The sequence below is a fragment of the Chrysemys picta genome, chromosome 3 (assembly GCF_011386835.1).
Source record: "Chrysemys picta bellii isolate R12L10 chromosome 3, ASM1138683v2, whole genome shotgun sequence".
NCBI lineage: Eukaryota > Metazoa > Chordata > Testudines > Emydidae > Chrysemys > Chrysemys picta.
In genome coordinates this window covers 2,488,056-2,505,635 of record NC_088793.1, presented here as the reverse complement: position 1 = coordinate 2,505,635, position 17,580 = coordinate 2,488,056, and the positions used below count along the sequence as shown (strand labels likewise).

The 17,580-nt window shown below is 44.0% G+C and overlaps 1 protein-coding gene across 20 annotated transcripts in view; it reads right to left on the bottom strand.

The window, feature by feature from the left end:
- DTNB (dystrobrevin beta) overlaps positions 1-15,862 on the bottom strand; it is a 384,446-nt gene extending 368,584 nt beyond the window's left edge. For 2 of the 20 annotated variants that reach the window (XR_010600023.1, XM_065590081.1), the window contains exons 1-2: positions 15,494-15,785; positions 14,239-14,315 (exon numbers count right to left, since the gene is read on the bottom strand). The gene's annotated coding sequence lies outside the window, so the exon portion shown is untranslated. Of the gene's footprint in view, positions 1-527; positions 688-14,238; positions 14,316-14,403; positions 14,585-15,493 lie in introns of all 20 variants that reach the window. The other 18 variants (XR_010600022.1, XR_010600035.1, XM_065590082.1 and 15 more) reach the window with 15 other exon arrangements.
- Between the last annotated feature and the right edge of the window lie 1,718 nt (positions 15,863-17,580).

Genomic DNA, 17,580 nt, shown 5'->3' with positions numbered 1-17,580 from the left:
ACCTGCACTGACATATAGTATCTTTTGTGAGTGCACTTTACTGTGGTTGTTAAGTAAGCCAGGATACTCCATAGAGCTTTAGCATGCTCTAATATTGTTTTATTTATAGGGACAGCAACTCTCCAAGGAGCAGACAGCTGAAGGATATCCACCAATGTATGGGTGTTTTCCTGTACAAACTTGTCCTGAATACCTAAGGCCAATGCTATGCGTCTGAGCAGATCCTGATATGATCTGAAGTTTTACAGTACAGGAAGCAAGGATTTGGGTATTGTTGCGTTGTGTGGTGATGAAGAGAAAGATGTAGTTGGGGCTAATGGAATCCCTTGAGGAATGACATCTGACTACCCTAAAACTGCAGTCCGAATGGTTTCGGCAGGGGCCCCCCCTGAGCTACAGGTGATCTTGCCCTAGAGTGAGCAGAGGACTGGGATTTTGCTGAACCAGGGGCTTCCCAGGGATTCCATGGAGGCCACTGTGGATAAGGATGCTGCATCAGGGACTAGAAAACTGAAATGGTTACTCACCTTGTGCAGTAACTGTAGTTCTTCAAGATGTGTGATTAATATGGAACTCAAAAGAGACTTTAGGTAATCCTAGAACACTCAAGAAGCTGACTGATGAGATATCTGAGCCATTAGCAATTATCTTTGAAAAGTCATGGAAGACGGGAGAGATTCTAGAGGACTGGAAAAGAAAAAAAATATAGTGCCAATCTATAAAAAGGGAAATAATGACAACCCTGGGAATTACAGACCAGTCAGCTTAACTTCTGTACCTAGAAAATGAATGGAGCAAATAATTAAGCAAATCAATTTGCAAACATCTAGAAAATAATAGGATAAGTAACTGTCAGCATGGATTTGTCAAGAACAAATTGTATCAAGCCAACCTAATTGCTTTCTTTGACAGGGTCATAAGTCTTGTGGATGGGGGGGAAGTGGTAGATGTGGTATATCTTGACTTTATAAGGCTTTTGATACTGTCTCACATCACCATCTCATAGCAAACCAGGGAAATATAACCTAGATGAAGCTACTATAAGGTGGGGGAATAACTGGTTGGAAAACGGTTCCCAGAGAGTAGCAATCAGTGGCTCACAGTCAAAGTTGAAGGGCAGTCTCGCAGTGATCAGTTCTGAGTCCAGTTCTGTTTAATAGCTTCATTAATGATTCAGATACTGGCATAGAGTACACTTACATAGTTTGCAGATGATATCAAGCTGGGAGGGGTTGCAAGTGCTTTGGAGGATAGAATTAAAATTCAAAATGATCTGGACTGGGGGTCATAGTGGATCACAAGTTAAACATGAGTCAACAGTGTAACACTGTTGCAAAAAAACCAGTCATCATTCTAAGATATATTAGAAGGAATTATGTAAGCAAGCATGAAAGCAAGACACGAGAAATAATAATTCTGCTCTACTCTGTGTTCATAAGGCCTCAACTGGAGTATTGTGTCCAGTTCTGGGAGCCACGTTTCATGAAAGATGTGGACAAATTGAAGGAGGTCCAGAGAAGAGCAACAAAAATTATTAAAGGTCTAGAAAACATGACCTATGAGGGAACATTGAAAAAACTGGGTTTGTTTCGTGTGGAGAAGAGAAGACTGAGAGGGGACAGGATAACAATATTCAAGAACATAAAAGGTTGTTACAAGGAAGAGGATGAAAAATTGTGCTCCTTAACCTTTAAGAATACAACAAGACACAATGAGTTTAAATTGCAGCAAAGGGAGGTTAGATTAGATATTAGGAAAAACTTCCTAATTGTTAGAGTGGTTAAGCACTGGAATAAATTGCCTAGGGAGGTTGTGGTATCGCCATCATTGGAGATGTTTAAGAACAGGTTAAACACCTATCAGGGATAGTCTAGATCAGTGGTTCTCAACCAAGCATCCAGGGCTCCCTGGGGGACAGCGAGCAGGTTTCAGGGGGGGCAAACAACCAGGGCCAGTATTAAACTTGTTGGGGCCCAGGGTAGAAAGTTGAAGCCCCACTGCATGGGGCTGAAGCCCAAGACCCTGAGCCCTGCCACCCAGGGCTGAAGCCAAAGTCTGAGCAATATAGCTTCGAGGAGACCTCTGTGGCATGGGCCCCCAGGCAGTTGCCCTGCTTGCTACCCCCTAATGCCGGCCCTGGCTTTTATATGCAGAAAACCAGTTCTTGTGGCACAGGGGGGCCGTGGAGTTTTTACAGCATGTTAGGGCGGCCTCAGAAAGAAAAAGGTTTAGAACCCCTGTTCTAGACAATACTTAGTTCTGCCCTGAGTGCTGGGGACTGGACTAGATGACTTCTCAAGGTCCCTTAGAATCATAGGACCTGAAGTTCCAGATCATACCGGCTCCAATGCTCTTAGAGGGCCCTGACTCTCCACAGCGGTTCCTAGTGCCCTGGCAGGCCTTATTGCCTGCTCAAAAAGGTGTTGCTTCAATAAGTCTCTAGCCACCTATGTCCTCTTCTTAAAAGACTTTCAAATAGAGAACCTTTAATGTGTCCTTCCCCCAGAAAATAAACATCTAGTGTGGGTGTCATTACTGGGATTAGCTGCCCCAAACAAAGGGCAGTGTTTAAATGCTGTGAGAGTAACTACTACTATCACTAACTATACTTTAACTATATACACCGTACAAATTTATTTTTTTTCAAAACACTGTGAAGTCAAGTGTGAGGGAAGATCACACTAAGCATTCCAACTCTAGCCATGTTCAGTGAGAAGGAGCTGATGAGCTATGAATGGAGATGCATGAGCGCCAATCCTTTGGGTATTGCCTGGGAAAATTCTTCAACATTAGTGTACTGGGCATGCACTCACCTAAGCGGAATCACTCCAGGAACTCTAGATATGCTGAAGGAGCAATTGGAGAGATAGAAGAACCAGGACAGGACAGAGTCATAGAAAGAAGGATAAGATTTCAAGAGTTTGGTCAATGGTGTTTAAAGGTGTTTTACGGGTAAAGGAGGACAAGGACTGAGTACTGGTTTTGAGCTTTTGCTAGGAAAAGGTCATTAGAACTTTGGCAAGAGCAGTTTCAACAGAAAGCAAGACTGAAGGTCTAAGATGGAACTGAAGGAGAGGAACACCAGACAGATTGTGGACAGCATGTTCAATGAGCTTTGAAATGAAAGGGGAAAGGGACAGTTGTTGGAGGTGCAAGTGGGTCCAAGGGTGGATACCTTTAAGATGGGAGAGACTAATGCACGCTTGTATTGTGAGAGGAAAGAGCCAGAAGAGAGCAAAAGGTTAAGGAGACGAGCAAGGGAAGGGATGAGAGGGAGCATGAGTGAGATCAGGAGATGGAATGGACCTATGGCAAGGGGAGGTGTTAGAGGAGGAGAGCAGGTGAGAAACTTTTGCATCTGTGACAGGGGAGATGAAGGAGAGAGCTGTGGCAGGGGAAGGGAAGCAGGCGAATGGGAGGAGGAAAGTCATGTTGTATGTTGTCGATTTCTTTTGGAAGAAGTTAACAAGATCCTGTGCAGAGAGAGACATGGAGGCAGGAGGAGGGGAGGGCTGAAGGAGTGAGTCAAAGGTAGTGAGAATTCTGCTGAGATCACGAGTGTAGTATTCAATTAGCTTGGAGAATTAGAGTTGTTTAGCAAGGAAGATGGTTGAACTGAAACAAGAGAGCAAATTTGTAGTGGAGGAAATCAGCTTGGTCATGGGATTTCCACCAGAGTTACTCTGCAGCACAAGCTTGGGGGAAGAGGAAGAGGATGTAGGGGGTGAGCTACAACTAGGGGTTGGCAGGGCAGATCTCACAATGGGAGAGGGACAATAGAGTCAAGGGTGGAGAAGAGTGAAGCGTAGAGAGAATCACCACCATATCAATAGAAGAAAGGGAAGACAGGGTGGACATGGAGGGGAGGGCTGAGGCCAGGCAAGAGTCATCATCGCTGATGTGTTGGAAGTCACAGAAAAGCCAAGTAACAGGGCAAGAGGGTGGAGGCTGATGAGTGATGCTAAAAGAGACCAAGAGGTGATGGTTAGAGCAGAAGAATTCACCAACAGAGATTGGAGAGAAATCAATGCTTGGTAAAGACCAAGTCAAGTGAATGGCTCTTTGGATAGTGGAAGAGTTGAAACAATGAAGAGGTGATGGCAAAGAAACAAGCAGCTAAGCGGTTGGATGGGTCATCAATATGGAAATTGAAGTCAACAAGGAGGGTGTGGGAGACTGAGAGGAGAGGAAAAGAACCAGGAGCCAAAAATCAGAAAGGGAAAGCTGGGTGGCTGGTAAATGACAACATGGAGGGGGAGAGAAGATTGTATTCAGTGCTGTTTGTAAGAGAAAAAGAGCAGAAATGGGAAAGCAGGAGGGGTTGGCAGGAAGGGATGGAAAAGTAATAATGGGATAAAAGCTGAATACCCCTGCCACAGTCTGGTCCAAGATGGTGAGTGAGAGAGAAAGAGCCCCCTCCACAAGAGAGGGCAGTTGCAAAGGCAAAATCAGATGAAGGGTTCCAGGTCTCTCAGAAACCCAGGATCCAGAGGACGAGAGACATGAAGAGGTCCTAGATGACATCTTTTTAGAGATGGAATGGGAGTTCCAGAAACAGGAAAGGAAGGGGAGGAGGGGTACAAGGTTAGGAATGGTGGTACTAGCAGTGAGGACAAGTTTAGGAAGTAGAGATGGAGGAAGGGCCAGGGTTGGAGCAAAATGTCACCACTGTGCAGGTGGGATGAGATGGGAGATTAGGGTGGAGAGAAGCAGGTAGAGCTGGAGAGGGGTGATGGTAACAGGAAAGGAGAAGGACAGACGTCATGATGCAGAAGAGAGGTGTGGTGAGAGGTATGGGGGAGTGGCAGATTGACAAGAGGAAAACATGAAATAATTATCAAATAAGTTACAAAGAACTGTAATCACTTCAGTTCCAATACTGACTGAATTCCAACCATTTTTTTTGGAACTGAGAATAGCTGAGAAAAACACTCCACTCCCAGTACCAAACAAGACACCTGGATCTCTAACAGCTAAAAATATCTTACCTTACCACTTCCATCTTTTTTCAGGCCAAGGACAAATCTAAAACTTGAGGAAGAGAGAATTTCACACAGTGCTGAAATGACAGCTAATACCACCACCAGTCTTTCATGATCTATATCCACTTCTAGTACAAGTTGGAGAAATTTGTCATCTTTTTGAAAATAGACAACGGCAGACTTCTGCCATGGAAACAGACTTGAGCCACCTTCACAAAATCCTTTGGTTTGCTCCTATTCATGGAAGGGGATGGTAGGATCTCTAGATATAGCACCAGAATCTAGTAGACGATTGGCTGAAAGCCAGTCTCATTGGGACTAGGAGAAGAAATATAAAAACATGGTAAGTCAGTGAGAGCCTGAAGCTCACTCAACCCTGAGCTGAAATCATCAACACCAGGAATATCATGACATTCACAGAAGTAGAGTTTATAGCTTCTGAAGTGCTCAATAAAACCCTTTATCAGCATAATTAAAACCACTTTATATTCCTTTTTAATTAAAATGTATATGCCCTTTAGAGGCTCCTGAACTTGAGATCTTGAGGCATCTGCTCTGAAACAGGCATCTTAATGGCTACCTCCTAAGACATCATGCCAACTAGATCAGATTGTATTGAAATATGGAGTGACACATTCTTTATGATCAGATGACAAAGACTCGCAGCCTGAGTGAACCAAACACGGCCATCCCATTAATAATCATTTTCCTTGTATTAGGAACAGCAAAAAAGTGTCATTCAGAGGTTATTCTTTGGTCAGGAACTTAGCTATCAGATGTAACAGAAGAAAGATATAGTGTGAGCTTCCCTCCCCTGTAGTTAAGAGAAGAAATCTCTTAACTAGTAGTTTCTTCCCACAGCCTAGTGCACAATGCCAGTAGTTAGCTCAAAGCTTCTCTCGGGGTGAACCAATATTGAAAAGTTCATGTCCACTAACCCTGATTCAAGAACAATTTGAGTGGATTGACAACCAGTCAGGTTAGCCCGCTTACTGTGTTGCATTCATGCCAATTAAGTGGCTGCTAGGAACATCCTGAAATACTATCCTCTCCCATATCTGCAGGGCTTCCTGATAAAAACAGTATGATCCTGTCTTTCCCAAATGGTTTACGCAGTACACAATGACCCAACTATCTGGACCAGACCAACTTTAGGGATACTGCATCCTTGAATGTTACTAGTCTCTGAAGATAAGGTTGTCCTGATAATTCATATGCAGATTTTTTTATTCCTGTAGACACTAAGTACCTTGGGGGAAGTCCCCCTGCATGGACGTTTCATCCTCAGGAGCATGAATCTACAATTTGGAATGGAGGAATTTGAAGTTCATCCCTAAACCAGTTTGTACCTGGACTGCCAGCAATCCAGTCCAGCTCAGCTCACCTCATCACTCAGATGTGATGCAGGTACCTGTGTATCAGTTGAAATTACTAATACCTCAGGATCCACAGAGGTTGTCTCATGTGGATGCTTTCCATGAGTACAATGAAAACTACTGTAGGCATTAGATCTACCCTCTTTGTTCACACCTACTGACCTTGGTACCTGAAAGAAAAGACAAAAATAGAACAGACACAGAAGTCAATTGGACAGGTGTCTCAGTGCAGTGGGAGCTATGAAAACCAAAATCCTAATGCATCGGGCAATGCAAGTTTCACCAAGCACCAGAAAAGCCCTGAATCTCCAGGCAAGAACAAACACTTCAAGGTGTGAAACCCTAATGTCTCCAAACCAAGAGTTGTTGGTACTACTGAACAACTTATCTTCACTGGGGTGAGAGCTCCAGCCTAAGGACACTATACAACGAGAAAAGTTGAAGTGGTGTCAATTGAGACACTAGGCAGCCCTAACAGCAACCCAGAGAAGCTTATTACTAGCTGTAGCCTGAAAAACTCTGACTTCAAGCAACAAGAAGGTTGTTGGTTCAAGATGCCTATTGTTTAAACCAACAGATTTAGAAAGTTTGGGGAGGTACCACCTTCACTACATGGAAGAGCACATACCTATGAAAAGAAATCCACATACCTAGATGTCTTTTGGAGAATGGCCTCTCACTTGTAGCACTAAAATGTATTTATTAATTCTACCTACAATTTGGATTTACAAATTACAAAACCCTGAAGCATTTTTTTTAATTCAGCATTTTTCAGTCTTTCCCTTCAAAATGATAAGAACACATGTACAGTGAATCTTAAAAAATGGCATTACATATTTTACCCCTGTGGGAATTCTGCACCACTGCACATGCACAGAACTCATGTCCCCTGAAGATATTTTTTTCCCCTGTAGAAAATACATTCTGCTCAGGAGGTGCTGCAATTACGCCTTTCACCCACTAGGGCTGCTGTGACACCAGAAGATGGGGCAGCCAGCTCTGAGCTGGAGAAGCCAATCATGGAGGGGGGGGGGGGGGGAGAGGTTGCTTTCCTCACTGTGCCCTACCCATGGGGCCAGGTGAGGAGGCCTGGGACGGGAGGTGGATAGAACAGGGCATCCAGGGGTACTGGGGGGTCACAGACTGCAGTTCAGAAGGGCTATTGGAGAGGATGGTGACTGAATTTTGGTGCAGGGATACATGGGGATGGGGCAGATGTGCCTGACTGAATGGGAGAGGAGAGAGATCAGCCAGGGTCTGCATGGGGGAGGCTCCCCAGCTCCCTAACAATCCTCTCCAAAAATAATAATAATAAAAATCTGTTCTCTACCTCTCTCACCTGCACCAGCAACCCTCCAGGTTCACTCCCATGCTCCTTCCCAGCAACTTCCCTCTCCCTCAGCCCCTCTGTTACCCTGAGTCCCCCAAGCCTTTGCACTGTTTCTGAGTGGTGCAGGAAACATTTCTGTATTGTAGTTTAAAGGAATTATTACTCAAAGTTCTTTATTAATATCCCTAGTATGGAATCTTATTTATCAAAAATCATTTCCTGAATCTTTTCTGTTGTCTGCATTGTTACATACATACTTGCTGAGAGGTATTTTAAAATAAATAAATTGAAACTGGCATAATTATAACTATGCAGAATTTTAATATATTGTGCACAGAATTTTTAATTGGGGGGGGGGGAGGGATAGCTCAGTGGTTTGAGCATTGGCCTGCTAAACCCAGGGTTGTGAGTTCAATCCTTGAGGGGGCCACTTAGGGATCTGGGGCAAAAGCAGTACTTGGTCCTGCTAGTGAAGCCAGGGGGCTGGACTTGATGACCTTTCAAGGTCCCTTCCAGTTCTAGGAGATAGGATAACTCCATTAATTAATTATTATTAATTAATTTTAATTAATTTTTTGGCACAGAATTCTGCCAGGAGTAATATTTTACTGATCTCTAGCCATGCATTCCCACATCAAAGCCCTGAAAGAATATTAAAGCTACTTGATTGCATCCTGAATTATCACTTTGCCAGACTCCACAGGAAATGCAGCTTATGAATTTCACATAGGGAAAAATGGAAATAACTTTTATATAGTCATTTTTACTATTAAAAGGGTCTTAAATCTTATCTTAAAATCCTTTTATTTTTCTTCTCCCACTTTTCCACCCTTCCCTCCTTTTTTTCTATTTGATTCTTTTGTTTCATGTCTCTCCCCCTACCTTTATCCTTTAATTTATCTCCTCCCCAATCCCACTCTGTGTGTGTGTGTGTGTGTGTGTGTACCTTATTTTCCAAAGCTGCACTTCTCTGGTTAGAAAAGCCCCTACTTGGTTTCAGCTTCAGTCACTGCTCATTCCATATTGTTTCTGTGCTACTTTGGTTCCTGGCTTTATAAAAGCACAAGAATGAAAGCAAGCAACTCACAACCAACCTCCTTAGGCCAATACTACAGGACCTATTTTAAAAGGTTTCGCTCTTCTTGGAGCTCATCAGCTGTAGGTAACGGCCTAAGTTTTAAGTACTTTTCCCCTTCAAATTGCAAGGAGGGAGCATGATGGTGCAATTATTTTTTCATCTCAGTGAGCATACTTAGTCCTTCGGCTAGTAAGTATCAAACTTTTCAAGCATTTAAGTATAAAAGTCACACCTTCCATACTTTTCTTCCACTCCTGCACCCTGGAGAAAAATCAAGAACCACACTGATTCAATTATTTTTTTTCATAAATTAAATACATCTCCCTTATTAAAATCCCACATGTGCAATCATAGATGTTTGTCACCCTTCAAATTCTGCCTAATCTACTCACCTACAATGAGAAATAGAACAAGATCCACAAAAAGATTCACTCACTTCTCTTTTCTCCCCTTCCTTATCTCCCTCAATATCAAGTTTAAACTAGCGTAAATGATGGATTCGCTGTAACTTGAAGTCTTTCAACCATGATTTGAGGACTCCAGCAGTTAAGCCAGAGCTTAGGGGTCTATTGCAGAAGTAGGTGGGTAAGGTTCTGTGGCCTGCAATGTGCAGGTCAGATTAGATAATCATGATGATCCCTTCTGACCTTGAAGTCTATGAATATCTCATTCACTATCTCCACCCCACAACCTAACACTATATTCCCTTACCCTCCCCACTTCTTACCAGCTTCTCTTTATCCCTTTCATCTTCAACCATTCTGATTCCCAGGTCATTGCCCTCAGCAACTATGGACACTAGTATGCTTTAAAAAAATTCTTTGACGAGACGACTCTTTCTGTCACTTTGGGGAAACAGTCAAGTTTAGAGGTTAGTTCAGATGGAAATTCAACACCACTTTAGACAGAAATTTAGGATGAAAACATAGGACCATCTTACCCTTATGAAACAAGTAAGTCACCCTAAAGGCACAGCTCAATGTTTTGTCTGTTTGAAGCAATTGGCACAAAAAAGGTTGTTTTACTAGATAAGTAATAAGGGAACAGTCTTCCTAATAGTTCAAACTGTGTTCCCGTAAGTTTTTTGAACAACAAATCGAAGAGTAGAAGATAGCGTACACATACACATCATGCAATAGTGTTAAATATTTGTAGTTGAATCCATCATGTCATTATCATTCTTTCCTATATCATTAATGTCTTTGGTGACTTCTCATAGTTGGTCCACCGGAGCTTTGCTTAGTTGTTTCTACCAGACTGTTGTTCTTCCCATCCAAGTGTATTGTTAATGGGCATCTCTTGTGAAGGATACATCATTCCTGCAACACCATTGCCCTTGCATAGTTGAGAAGAACATGTACCTCCCTTGCTTGTTTAAGTAAAACTTTGTAGTGGTATTGTCTGTGACCACCTGAACTACTTTGTGTTGGAGATGGGCGTTGAAAGCTTTCTTGCCTCATCAGATTGCTCTTCGTTCCAGAAAAGTTTCATGCAACCTTTTCTGCAGGGAATTCCAAAGTCCTTGAGCCGGGAGCTTGTCACAATGAACACCCCAACATACGCTGGAGTGCTCGAGACAGCCAGAGAATCCTGCCCCTTTTACAGCCTTATCCCTAGAAGGTTCAGAAACAGGGACGGGTGTGTGAGCCCTCCAACAAACATGACTAGTTAGGCTGCAGTGTCTGAGCTGCATGCACCCCCTGAAATGGGAATATGCAGAGGCCACTCAAAGGAGAGCCATCAGTTTCTGCCCCTGACCCACAACAAAAATATCTTCTCTGGTGCAGTCAATACAAAAATTTGTAGTATAATGAAAGGTTAAGATTTGGTGTCAATGTAAAATGAAAAAATCAAAATCAGTAAGTACAAAGAATACTATACTGGTTTTTTATACTGATGGGAAGGAGGGAGGTATGAACTCTTACTGACAGTTATAGTCAAGGCCTGATTTCCTATGTGGCACATTAGACCAGAGACACACAATAGAGACAATAGAACTGTATGTTGGGCACACCTGAATTACGTGGCTTTCTCCATACCCAAAACACATTACAGGTATAATTTGCTCTTCTCTACTGGAGGACTCCATAGCAAGTAATTTTTTAAATACGTATATATCATAGTACATCTACAACTCCAAATGTATAATTTGCTGTCTATCCTCTGACATAACCTGAAAGACTGTATACTATATTACTGACACTAAAACCAAGCCATGTTTTCATAACATCTTGCCTCTTGTTTTGTTCACTAATGAAAATATGCTTCTGGATTTGTACTGGTTTTATGTAAACAATATATAAATGAGTAAAGATTTCAAAAGAGTGCTAGGATAGATTAAATTATATCAAACTTCTACAAATTCTCAAAATGATGTTCTGAGTATTAGAATAGTAGTTTTATTAATAGAATTGAAATGACATCTATTTGGAGTTATGAAATGAGTTGATTATAAGGTATTGCAGGCTTATGCAAAGATTGCATGTTTGCATTTCAGTTAGACTGTGTAACAATTAACAGACAGTTTTTTGTAGTGACCAATATTGTCAGAAATTAGTAACATAAAATAATGTTATATCATAGAAATGTAAGGCTGGAAGGGACTTCAAGAGGTCATCTAGTCCATTTCCCCATACTGAGGCAAGACCAAGTATACCTAAACCAGTACTGATCAGTATTTGTCTAACCTGGTCTTAAAAACCTCAAATGATGGGGATTCCACAACATCCCTTGGTAACGTATTCCAGTACTTAACCATTCTTACAGATAGAAAGTTTTGCCTAGCATTAACCTAAACTTCCCTTGCTGCAGATTAAGGCCATTACTTCTTGTGCTACTTTCACTGGACATGGAGAACAATTGATCATCATGCTCTTTGCAACAGCCCTCAACATATTTGAAGACTATTAGTAGGCATCCCCTCAGTCTGTTTTTCTCAAAATTGAACATGCCCAACTTGTTTAATCCTTCTTCATAGGTCAGGTGTTCTAAGCCTTTTATTATTTTTGTTGTTCTCTTTTGGACTGTCTCCAATTTATGCACATCTTTCCTAACATGGGACACCTAGAACTGGACACTGTACTCTAGCTGAGGCCCAACGAGCACCGAGTAGAGCAGGACAATTAACTTCAATGTCTTACATACAACGCTTCTGTTAATACACTCCAAAATTATATTAACCTTTTCCACACCTACATCATATTGTAGATTCATTCAGTTGGTGATCCACTGTAACCCCTAGATCCTTTTCAGAAGTACCACCATCTAGCAAGTTACTTCTGATTTTATAGTTGTGCATCTCATTTTTCCTTCCTAAGTGTAGTACTTTGCACTTGTCTTTATTGAATTTCATCTTGTTGATTTCAGACCAACTCTCCAATTTATCAAGTTCATTTTGAATTCTAATCCTATCCTCCAAAATGCTAGCAACCCCTACTAGTTTGGTGTCATCCACAAATTTTATAAACACACTCTCTACTCCATTATCCAAGTCATTAACAAAAAACACTGAATAGTACTGGATCCAGGACTGATCCCTGGGGGACCCCACCAGACATATCCTCAGAGTTTGATACAATCATTAATAACTATTCCTTGAATATGGTCTTTCAACCAGTTGTGCACCCACCTTATAGTAATTTCATCCAGACCACACATTTTCCTAGTTTGCTCGTGAGAATATCACATGGGACTGTGTCAAAAGACTTACTAAAATCAAGATATATCACAAGAGATAAATAAGAGATAAAATCAAGATATATTACTGCTTCCCTCTATCCATTAGGCCAGTAACCCTGTCAAGGAAGAAAATTAGGTTAGGTTGTCATGATTTGTTCTTGACAAATACATGTGGGCTATTACTTAACACTATTACCCTCTGGTTGCTTATAAAGTGACTGTTTAATAATGTGGTCCAGTATCTTTCCAGGAACTGAAGTTAAGCTGACTGGTCTGTAATTCCTTGGGTCCTCTTTGTTCCCTTTTTAAAAGACATGTAACTTATGTTGGTAACCTTTTAATACAAAATGGATCTATTATTTATTATTTTAAACTTTACATGCATTTTTGAAAATTTTGGGAACATCGGTAAGGATGGCTGCTTTTTAAGTCTGGTGGAGCAATACTGACCAATGAAAGATTACATGGTAGCAGAACTAGATAGATCCCTTGGGTGTTCATTTTCAGACTAATGTTTGAATGTTTTGAAGTTGGTGCTGAACTCAGTAAGAACACTTTCAACCTTAACTCTTTTAAACTAAATATTTTGTTTGGCAACATGTTTCAGGGACGGGGTAAGGACTCATATTTAGGCTGTCTAAAAATTTCTGCCATTAAAAAAAATTTTTTTTTAAGAAGAGGTCTTCTTTTTTGTTTTTTTAGAAGAGGTCTAGTGCTGGTATGGTTTTCTGCAGTAACTTTAAATTTGTAGGAGACCATGCCTGGGGTCAGGGAGGCAGCTAATACTGGCTTCTTGAAAATCTGTTTTATTTTGGGCAGGTTATGAGCTGTCAAAATTGCCACTTCCTGGTGGTATTTTGCTCATTAGTTTGTCCCTGGCTTGCTGCCAAAAACGCCAAACATTCAATTAGCACTGTGCATGCACCACCCCGGCGAATCACTTCAGCATGCCGCACAGAACTAATACAGACCATGTAGCAGCAGCAGCTGCTTTTCCTTCATCAAAGTACCATTTGGCCTAGAGAAAAGTGTAGTAGGATGGCAACCAGGGGGGCAATAGTTCTGGACTCACTTTTTCTACTTAAAGACGTTAATAATTCTGCATCCTTCACAACCTTTATTCTTGAGTAAAGAACCTTATACACCTACCAAGAGATTACACAAGCTGGAAACAGCATCCAGATTTTTACTGTAACAGATGCTAGTCTTAATTACTGAACCACACCATCCCTCAGAAAAAAATCTGTTAAATCTAAGTTCTCATCTATGCTGTCTATAAAATGGGGCTGTTCATGTTTATATAACCCATTGTTTCACTGTATTAAGGACCCTCCTCTAGTGGCTGGTCCACAGAAGGTAACAGTACATCAGAGTCAGCCATGGATTCAGTTTCACACATCATAAAAACAGAAAATTCCAGCAATACAGTGTCACCCAACCTAGTACTCAGCCAGCAGGGTCCTAGAGGGAAGAGTCCCACTAACTGAATCAATAACACTTTCCATACCATCAAGATTTTCCTTGGAGGTCTCCCTATAAATATTCATCAGACTTAAATTTGGTGACATGACCTCATGCACATTTGTACTTTTACACAGAATTGCAGCCCACTGAGTATTTTTCACATGAGTTGATCTCTTACGTAGATGCACTTTGTATTGTACATTTGTCATGAAGAACAGATCAAATGTAAATTACAAGAAGCTGGTTAAATAATTTCATATATCTATATATCTGTTAATGCACATAGTCCTGTGTTCAATACCACACGATATTTAGAACAATTAAGATTACCTGGGTTACACAAAAACTCTCTAGAGGCAACTTTCACTTTTCTATCCTTAATTCCTTTTTGAATCTTTAAAGGCTACCTAAAAAAGAAAAAGAAAAAAAGTTTGCCCTTTGTTTCTTTATGTTGCATAAATATGGCCTGATTTTTTTTTCCTTTTTGCTTTTCACCTTAGGAGTCTCAGGAAATGTCAAACCTAGTTTTCACTTGAGGATGTGGAGATCTCGGAGATGGACTTTGAGGTCTCCTCATCTTTAACAGAAGGGGTGGAATCTTCATACACAATTTAAAAGCTGTCTTCATAACAGTCACTTCCCCTCACAATCCAATGCCAATCCCACTAGCAACCTACTTACATTGGGAGAAACATGGAAGAAAAGACTTGTTTCTCTCATAGGAAAAAACATTAAAACAGCACTTTTCCCCCTTTGAAGGTCAGCCTTCGCCTATCACTAAGAATATAAATATTTCTGCCCTGAGCATATCTGACAGGAGCCAGGGAGACAAGATGGGTGAAGTAATATCTTTTATTGGACCAACTTCTGTAGGTGAGAGAGAGAGAAGCTTTCGAGCCAGGAACTGAAGTCTGAGGCCATGTCACTACCTTATGGTCAATACTGTTCAGTTCAGAGTGGAGGAGAAACAGCAGAGACCTCTAGTGAGCCAGGACAGTTCCAGAGAGGAGCCAAATACACTCCCTCCTGGAAAATCAATGAGGGTTGTGAAAGAGAAGTGCATGGTGCACATAGATCTATACAATAGCAGTCTCTCCCCCTAACGCATGGGGGGGGGACACTCTCGAGAGCACGAACGAAGCATCCGCCCCCTTTCTGTCTCCAGGCCCATGCACGGCATCAGGAGAGGTGAGCCTCGCAACAAGGCATCAGGGCCCCTGTACACAGCAACCCCCCCCCCCAAACTCAGGCCCCCACGTAAGGCCCCGCCCTGGAGCACAGGGCCGGCGCTTTCCCTCTCGCCAGAAGAGCGGCGGGGTCGACACAGGGGTCTGGCAGCGATCGCTGCCTCGGCACCTGCCGGCACCGGAGTACGGCGGGGACCGGGCGCGTAGGCGGCAGCTCCTCGCTCGCCCCAGCCCCTGACTCCTGGCTCGCTCTCCCCGACAGGACCAGCTCCGCCGCCTGGACGCTACGCTACGCGATCCCTCCGATGATGGGGTGACGGGCCCAACTAGCCCAGGCTCCGGCCGCATCCCACAGCAGCCGCCCCGGCTCCCCCCGCCTCCGTCCCCAGCGCACTCACGTTTCCCGGCGGCGGCGACCAGGGGGTCCCCAGGGCCGCTATCCTGGAAGGAGAAGGAGGCGGCCAGGCCTCCGGAAGCCACCTGACTCCGGCTCCGCTACCTGCCCCGCACGCCTCAGCCGCTCTCCGCCAACGGACCGTCCCCGGCGGCCCCGCTAGGGCCCACTCCGACCAATCCGAGAAGGCCGCCACAGGGGCGCGCGCGCGCGTTCACTCACTCACTCAAACCAACCCGACGTCGCCTCGGCCTGCTCCCGCGCGCTCTGACCGCTCTAGCCAACCCGCGGCCAATAGCGGAAGCTGGGGGGGGGGGGTTTCCTAGGGGGAGCGAGCGCTTCCGCCAATCGGCAACCGACTCTGGGCGGCTCGCGCGCGCTCGTGCCTCGCCGTTGTATCTCCGGCCCTCGTGCGTCCGCAGCCAATCAGCGAGCACGTCTCCTCGCGCGCTCGCGGTCCCGCGCTAACGGTCCTCTCTCGGTCAGTCGGCCGGAGCGCTCGCGCTCGTGGTTCAGCGCGCGCCGCTGGCGCGAGGGGTGTGGCTGCGGGATGGGAAGCAGGTCTGTGGCGGTGACTGTGAGGGGAATTTCCCTCACGCGGTCTCCGCCCGAGTCCGTGCAGGGAGACCAGAGCGCGCAGGTCACCAGGGGGCCCAGCCTGGCCACGACGGAGTCCTGAAACGGTGACCCCTGGGGTGCCTCCCCTTGGGGGCCTGAGCCCTTTGCTGGGGAGTAACACGGCTTCCTGCCCAACTCCTGCAACCCAGCACTGCCCAGCCGGCCGGTCCCCTGGGGCCAACTCTGATTTACGGCACGTCTCATAATGGTGTTTTGCGCTCAGCACCAGCTCCTGGCTTCAGGGAAGACGCTCAGCTTCCTCTCGTTCTTTCCTTTTTTAAGTAAGTTTCTTAGTCTCCTGGGTGCTGAGAAAAGCTTAAACATGTGCCCCAAGTTCACCCTAAAACCTCAAAATCCAGCAACTAAATTCTCTCAGATATATATATAGGGGTTTTTTTTTTTATCTCATGATGAAGCCAGGCTCATGATTTTTGAGCACTGAGGGTTTGCAGTATTCTGGTCAGGGCTTGGGGGAGTTTTCAGCACAGGTGTGGGAACTAGGGGTGCTGCAGCACCCCCGGGCTGCTGACCCCACATGCCTGGGCTCTCAGCTGCTGGCCCTGCGCACTGGGCTCCCAGCTGCCAGCCTCAGCTCTGGGGTGGACAGGGATAAGGGGGCTGGCTTTCAGCACCCCCTCTCTTAAAAATGATCCAGCACCACTGGTTCTCCGTGAATAAACCCCAAAGCTCCTCCAATCACATGATCTCCAGCCAAGGCAGGGCACTATGAGAGCCAGGGAAAGAACATTGCCAGGAAGCTGCAACCTGAGGCCAAAGAGTAAATACAGGAATGCTGGGGCATACCAGCGGGTCATATTGAGCCAGAGTTTCAATAACTAGTAAATTAGCAGTAGGGCCTTTTTCTCTTGTCTGTATCTCCTCTGTTACAGATACACTGTGGGACTAGAGACCATCTTTATCATCAGGTCAGTGAAGCTAAACTGACTGTTTACCATCACCGGGTATTACAGTGGAGCAACGGCTTTACTATGGTTAATTGAGAGTCACTGTTTAAAATATTACTATTCTTAGGCCTCTAAAATCCACATGGTGACCAAGAATACCTTGAAATTTGCTGTGCTTCATAGAGGTGAAGGATTGAGTTAGTGGTGCAAACTTGGGGACATTTGAGCAAGGATTTCCTAAGATACAGGGTTCCAGATCCCCCCACCCCCCAAAAATCAGCCATTTACAAAAACACCTGGTTCTTCTAATCTTAGGGCAGGTCTACACTACAGCAGGAATCGACGCTCTGAGATCAATCCACCGGCGGTCAATTTAGCAGGTCTAGTAAAGACCCACCAAATCGACTGCAGATCGCTCTCTAGTCAACCCATGTACTCTACCCCCGACGAGAAGAGTAAAGTAAGTTGACGGAAGATTTTCTTCCGTCAACCCCCCACAGTGTAGACCCTGCAGTAACTGGACCTAAGGTATGTCGACACCAGCTACGTTATTCACGTACCTGGAGTT